The sequence below is a fragment of the Macrotis lagotis genome, chromosome 4 (assembly GCF_037893015.1).
Source record: "Macrotis lagotis isolate mMagLag1 chromosome 4, bilby.v1.9.chrom.fasta, whole genome shotgun sequence".
Lineage (NCBI taxonomy): Eukaryota > Metazoa > Chordata > Mammalia > Peramelemorphia > Peramelidae > Macrotis > Macrotis lagotis.
In genome coordinates this window covers 151,503,423-151,510,960 of record NC_133661.1, presented here as the reverse complement: position 1 = coordinate 151,510,960, position 7,538 = coordinate 151,503,423, and the positions used below count along the sequence as shown (strand labels likewise).

Genomic DNA, 7,538 nt, shown 5'->3' with positions numbered 1-7,538 from the left:
TGCCCAAGACCACACAGCTAGGTAATTATTAAGTGTCTGAGGTCATATTTGAACTTAGGTCCTCCTGACTCCAGGACTGATGCTCTATCCACTGAGCCACCTAGCTTCCCAGCAAGTCCTTTTCCCTCTTAGGGCCTCTGCATCTTCAGCTGTCCAACTGAAAAATTGGACCATACATCTGCTAAGGTTCTTTTTCAGGTTTAAATCCTATGATCCCAGGAATTAAAAGAGCTAGGAACTAAATGTTGTAGGACAATTTTGTCATAGGGTTTACCTTATATGTTTGCAGCCTGGGAGACAAGTCTGTTTTAAAGAAACTCAGTCTCTAAGGCAATAAAGGAAGCAAGCATTGGGGTGGGGACAGGAGTCAGCAGAAGGGGTGGAGAGGAGATAACCTTGAAGTTAAATGTCTCGTCCCTTCCTGGATTTCTTCCTAGTTAACTCTCTGTAATGTTCAGGTAGATAAAAGTTTCTTTCAGATCACATTTAAAATTAATACCAACCTGCAGAGAACTTTGCCGCTCCTCACTGAATCTTTTCCTCTGCCCACTGGGGCATTCTCAAAACTCTCTCTGATTCTTCATCTCCTCTGAACCTCTGGGATTATGTTGTTAGGAAGGAGGCCACCAGTGTCAACAAGATTTTCCCTTTAGTAAGCCAAGGTCAAGCCACGTGGGTTTTTGTAGTTATTTTTTGCCCTGGGCTGATTGCACATCCCAGTTGGGAAGCAGGGGAAAAGGGTTAGGGTGGAGGAATTGGGCAGAAGAGCTAAGGTGCTCTTCTCTTTCCTCTTTACCTGCCAGAGGGGAGTGAGCGTTAGGGGATCAAGAAGCTCCAACACAGAGACTTGAAATTTATCTTAAAGGTCATTCAATCCAGACACTGGAATTTGTTTATAAGACTATCCAGGACCTGAAGGGATGGGTTGGGGAAAATACTAAATTTAAAAGAAAGAGGGGAATGGGAAGGAGGAAAACCTAGGTAGTTGGGCAGCTAGGTGGTACAGTGGAGTCTAGAAAGCCTGAGTTCAAATCTGGCCTCATACACTTACTAGCTAGTTGTGTAATGTTTGTCCTTTGTTTTCAAAGAAGACCACATCAGAGAGGTGATGCCACGACAAGCACACGAGCGCTAAGTCATCAGCCGCACTTTCTCCTCCAGAGCCATCTGGGTCTAGTGGCTAGATATGAATCAGGACAACTGGAGATGGCCCTGGATGTGAGACAGTCAGGGTTAAGTGACTTGCCCAAGGTCACACAGCTAGTAAGTGGCAAGTGTCTGAGGCTGGATTTGAACTCCTATAGTCCTGACTCCAAGGCCGGTGCTTTATCTAGTGTGCCATTAACCTCAGTTTCCTCATCAGTAAAATGGACTTGGAGAAGCAAATGGTAAATCACTTCAGAATCTTTGTCAAGAAAATCCCAAATTGGATTGCGAAGAGTCAGACACAATGAACAACAGTTACAAGCTGGTTGGAAGATTCTGTGTCTAAGCCCTCTTTGGCTTTCCCCCAGGGAAATATATGGAGTGTCTTTTTAGTATTGGGACTGTGAGATTGGTCAAGCCCAGCAATCTTCTCCAGAGGAGGCTGCTACCCTTGGAGGGAGGAAGCTTTTTAGGATTCTGATGACATCTGCTAGGTCAGGCTCCGGGCTCTGTTCAGACCCAGCCACCCTCTTTAGTATGCATCCTCCTCTTCTTCTTGGTTATTCATCTTCAGCTGTCTGGGATATGGAATGTAGTCTGGTTTTCCCCTCATTCTCTGCTTTGTTTCACAATTGGAAAAGAACAGCCCTTCCTGGTGGCATCCCTTCTCTTTCACTCTTTTGCTTAGTTACTATAAGAATGTTTCTAAGGACTCTGTTTCTAAGTTTGATCTGGGGATTGCAGGGGAAAGACAATCACTTGGGTGTCATTCCCTTGAGATTCTAGGATGACTCTGACAGAGCTTTACTGATAAACTCCCCTACCACTCACACGAATGGGGGAGGCAGGGCCCCTCTTTTGTTGTGCTCTGGAAGGTGAATTCTGTTTGGGCTGGTGTCTTTGGTAACCATTACTCCATCTCTCTGGCTTGTATGATTCTGGGGAATGTTCATGTTCTCCCAGATAACAGAGTTTTTGAGTTATTCCTGTTGGGGGAAGGTACCCTACTTGGCTGGCTGCCTCTCAAAAACATTAATTGGTCCCACTTGATCACTAGAATCCTTTGAGGTTTTCTGAGGAGGATCCATGCAAGAAACTCCTTTGTAATGATATGGATAGACTGAAGCCTTCAAAATAGGCTTTCCCTATTAAAACAAGCCTTCAGGTATTTATTGAGCATCCCCATAGTTTTGGGTGACATAAAAAAAAGAGAAGTAGAAGGACCTGTTCCTTACCTCCAAGGAGCTTGAGACTTATTTAAGAAGACAAGACTTACACAGATGTACCTCCTAGAAAATAATTTAATTAAAGGCAAGTAGATTGTTAATAATATAGAAATTCAGAATAAGAGCTAAGAGGAAGCCAAGTATTGGGATGGGGGAGGGGAAGGTTTCACAAGGAAGGTAGGACCTAAGTAGGGATTTGAATGCATGGGTAGGGTTAAAATCGATGTAGAGGGAGGCAAAAGTACCCTAAGAAGGAAAAACAGATTGAGGAGGCAGGAAAGTATATAATGTAGGGAATGTAATTGTAGTTATATTAGGGACAAGGAAACATGATTTTACCTGGTTATATAAAATAAAATCCATCAAATGATGATGTCTTGCATTATAATAAGGGTGAAGAGTGTGAAAAGGCCTTTAAAAGTCATCTAATACAACCATCTCATTTTACAGTTGAGGAAGCTGAGATAGAGAGGAAATAGATGGCAGAGGTCACATAAGTTATTGAGCTAGGATTCAAATCCACTATGTCTGCCTCCAAATCCAGTACCCTTTCTGTTGAAGCTGAATTGGGGATGTGTCTCTTTTTTCTTTTTCTTTTGCCCCATGAGGTATTTCTCTCAAATTCCTTGCCTAGATGGGGTGAATGAATTAATTTATCTGATAAGATATAGGCAACATAATGAAAAGATGGTTAGATTCAGAATCAAACTGTCCTGTTCTGGTTGCAGTTCAGCCACTTGCTAGCTGTGTGACATTGTGCATCATTTCCCTTCTCTAGAATTGAATTTCTTTATTCATAAAATGGAAGGAATGGGGATGGACTAACCTATAAGAATTAAGAGCTAGAAGGGGCCTCAGGGATTTATCTAAATCCAGGAGTTCTTAACCTGGAGTTTGTAAAACCTTATTTTTGTTTTTAATATTTTGATAAATGTTTATCAATGGAATTTGGTTTCCTTCATAATCCTACTTATTTGTTTTATTCATTTAAAAAAGGGACCGTACTGCCCTACCATACCAGACTGCCAAAAGGGATTTAATACAAATAAGATCAAAACCTAATTCCAATCCATCCTCTTACTAAGGTGGAAACTGAAGCCCAGGAACTGAAATTCAACTGTCCTTAACTGATTTGTAATCTGGAAGATCCCTCCTGGCTCTAAAATTCTATGGTTCTTTTGAATGGTGTCATAGGAAACTATACATGGGCTGGCTTACCTGTTCCAAGAAGGGAATATGAATATTAGGCAGACAGGCAGATTTTTTGCTTGTTTGTTTTTATTCATGCTTAAAGTTGTCATTTTTTTAAAAAATCTAAATCAATGTTAAATAGCTCAAAAAAATTTTTTTCCACGGGTTCCAATCAAGCACCATGGATCTTTTAAAGACAATGAATCCCCTGAGATGAGCTACATTTTTGCTATGTGTATACTATCCAGTGAAGGAATGAATCAATCTAAGCAGATTGCATTTTCTCCTTCCCTTAAAGTACTAGGTTGATTTGACTCTAATTGGCACAGTGGATAGAATGCTAGGCCTGGAGTCAGGAAGATTCATCTTTCTGAGTTAAAATCTGATTTCTGACACTTACTGTGTGATCATAGGTAAAACATTTAACCCGTTTGCCTCCATTTCCTCATGTATAAAAGAGCAAGAGAAGCAATTGGCAAATCACTCCAGTATTTTTACCAAGAAAACTCCATAAAGGATCACAAAGACATGACTGAAAAATGACTTAACATCAATCACCCCTAGCTCACAGTACTCTATATATACTAAGTTCTTAGTATCCCATGACTATAGAATCATCATAGGATTGACCTAGAGGGAATCTTTGTGATGATCTAGCTCAACCCTCTCTTATTTTACAAATGAGGGAACTGAGGGCCAGAGAGGGGATGTGACTTGCTCCAAATCACAGCTAGGGCCTCTCACTCCAAATTGATGACTCTTTCCATAGTACTATGCCCATGAAATTTATTAAATGAATATCACTCTACATACATACTTAGCACTTTTCAACTTTTATATTTTTTACTTAGACTGTTCTTGAAACCTAGAATTTTCTCCCCAACCTATCCACCTACCAACATTTTCCCCATGAAGCCTTACTCAACTATCTCAAAAGTGATCTCTTCCTCATCTGAACTCCCAGGATATTTGTTTTTATTATTCTTTTTCCTCTTCAGATATACAAACTTTTGAAAAGATGACTAATAATTCTAGTGGATAATTCATAGTTATGATAGATTGATCTTAAATCCTTTAGAGTAGATACTATGGGGGGAGATGGAGTAGATTAATACAATGCATCATATTCTAATGAACCTGTAGTCTCCTAGGTAACTAATTCCTTTCAAAGAATTAAGTGACAAATGTTTGCTGATTTGCTCTAGAGGGGAGTTGGATAATTCCAACTGAAAACATAGCTCTTCCTTTATTACCCTGATAATTCAGTTAATGGTATATTTAGGGTTTTAAATATGTGATTTAAGCTATATATAGACCCCCTCTTCATTTTCTGCTTTTGAAGCTCCTAAGTAGCTCATGCTACTGCCATTTTAGAAGTGGAGGGGCAGAGTTAACTTCAGAAAAAGTTAGAGGTTAACATCCTAACTTTGAAGAACATAATCAGGTAAAGGTAAGAAATCTTTGGAACTTAGCTAGGCTGAGAAATATTCATGACAGAAAGAGAATTTATAGGATAAAGTTGTTTCTGGGTTCCAAACTAAATGTTAAAGGAGAAATTTTTTCTCAATCCAGAATAAAAAAAAAAAAGTGGTGACATTCTGTTAAGAAAAAAGTGGTGTTGATTCTTACAAAAGAGAGAAAAATTAAAAAAAAATAAGGGCTATTCCTTGAAAATTCTCCCTGACTTTTAAGCCTTACTATTGGTATGCCTTACTTGACATAAGACAAATATTGATAATGATATTGGAAGACAAGTACTGGACATAGACTGCCTTAGGCCTGTCTCTATGAACTAGAACAAAATGCAACCACTCTGGAGCACTGTTTATTCACATTCAGTCATTCTGTAGCAGCTATTAATGACACTTCCCTTATGCTTGTATTATTATTATTAACCAGAATTTCAATGAGTTTTAGTTGCCCTTGATTAGTTAAGCAAATGATTGATTAATAAATTAAACCAAGTGAATTAATCAGATTTTTAAAAAAATGCTTCTTTGTATCCCAAGCATGTCAATGCCTGAAGACCCTTCTTTTCATTCCTTTAAGTAAATTTTCCAGCTATAGCCACATGAAAGAGTTAATAGTTGTATAGTAGAAAGGCCAGATTTGAAGTCAGGTAACCCAAGTTTTAACCCCAGTCCTGATACTCATTACCTGTATGGTCTCACTCTTTCCTAGGACTAACACTCCTCGGACAATGAACTCTGATAAGTGAGTGGTCATTTTGGACGATCTCACCAGCTCTCAAGTCAACTCCATACCATGCTGCCATCTCCATGTACTCTTCTCTCCCCAGACTTCTAAAAGTAGCTCTGAGAACAGTAATCAAATCAACACTATTGTTCCTGGGAAAAACATAACATTCAATTACTCTATGACTCTAATCACCATTCCCTCTGATTTATTTCCTCTCTTCATACTACTCCCCTATCTGTGGTGTCTTCTCCAATTAGAATGAAAATTTCTTGAGGACAGTGACTGATCTTATTGAGGATTTTCCCCTTATATTTGTGTCCCTCGCACAGAGGAGGAGTTTAACAAATACTTTAAAATTCATTTATCCTATTTCTTCATTTATAAAATGAGGGTATTGGATTATATTTAGGTGATTTCTTATACTCTATATTTATGATGCTATGATGCTAGTTATTTGTAGCCTAATCTTTCCTCTTCCCTCATTTTAATTTATATGATTGATGAAATAGTAGGCATTGAAGGTTATTTCAAAAATTATTTTAAAAGCCCTTAAGCTTTTACTGGCCTGCAAGTGTTGTGATCCACATTGTTGGAGAGTATCTTCATCAATAACATCAAAATGTCATGGAAATATTAGAATAGAATTTGTGTTGGCTTTTTCTGAGATTTATGGGATACTGCCTCAGCCCTGCCACATGCTCCTTATGTTTTTCTACTGCTCCCCACATGAGAGAGTTCAAGGATCATGCCCTGTCTTTCATCCATGATGATATTCAGAACCTTCTCTAAATGTTGTTTTCAGTCTGAGTAAATCTCATAATGAAATAATAGGTAAGAAGAGATATAAGATAATGATTGTTTTGTTTTGTTTTGGGGGAGGTGTTGGAAATAAAAGAGTAGAATTTTTTTTTTGTTTTTTAAGCTCTGTCTCTGGATTTCTATTAGTATACATTAACTGTACACTGGCTGCTACTGAATGAACATAGGTGACAAGAGTTCAAGATAATCCTTGGAGAGATATGGCAGAAAATGAGAAATATTAGATTTAGGCTAACTAAATTCCTGTCCTAATTCTGAGTTGGATAATGCATGCTTTTTCCTCTTAGCTTCTTTTAAAAATAATTATATTAGATTTCTCTGCTTGGTGACCTTAGTGGAACTGTTGGCTTAGAAGGACAGATCAATTGGCTTCATAATGTGTTCCCAGAGGCAGGAAAAAAAATGACAGATTTTGCAGTTATTTAAATTTTTGCTATTAAATGCATGTCCCAATTCTCAAAAGTTAATATTGATGAATATCTGAAATTATAAACCAGAGGCTGATAATTCCCATTTGAAAAAGTCTTGCTTTTTATAAAACGATTCTTAGCAAGGTTCATTGATGAGCCCTCTTCTAACCCCTCCAAACAGGTGAATTTAAAAATTTGTTCAATTCATGGATGCAATTTTTTGACAGGCTTTACAGAACATCTTTTTTTTTTTTGCAGAAATAGCAGTATAATAATCATTATTATTTCATGATTCATGTTTCAGGCACCAATCCTTGAATATGTATTATTTTCATTTTATGGGGCAACTGTTTTGATCTTTGTTGAAAATAAACCCAGAATTAGGAAGCATCTATAGAATTGATTTGATGCCAATTTGAAGGAGGGAAAAAACCCTTTCCCTATTAAACAATGCACAGATTTTCTTTGCCATTGAAAATGCCGGTGAAAACTCAGAATGGAAAGCATTCAGGCACATAATGTTCTATGCTATAATGAAATCAGCCAG

At 38.0% G+C, this 7,538-nt stretch overlaps 1 long non-coding RNA gene across 1 annotated transcript; it reads left to right on the top strand.

Annotated features, from left to right (window-relative positions):
- Nucleotides 1–2,072: 2,072 nt before the first annotated feature.
- On the top strand, nucleotides 2,073–7,088 carry LOC141520059 (uncharacterized). The gene is made up of 2 exons (XR_012477530.1): nucleotides 2,073–2,457; nucleotides 5,745–7,088. It is a non-coding gene; the product is annotated as an uncharacterized LOC141520059 (long non-coding RNA).
- The last annotated feature ends 450 nt before the right edge of the window (nucleotides 7,089–7,538 follow it).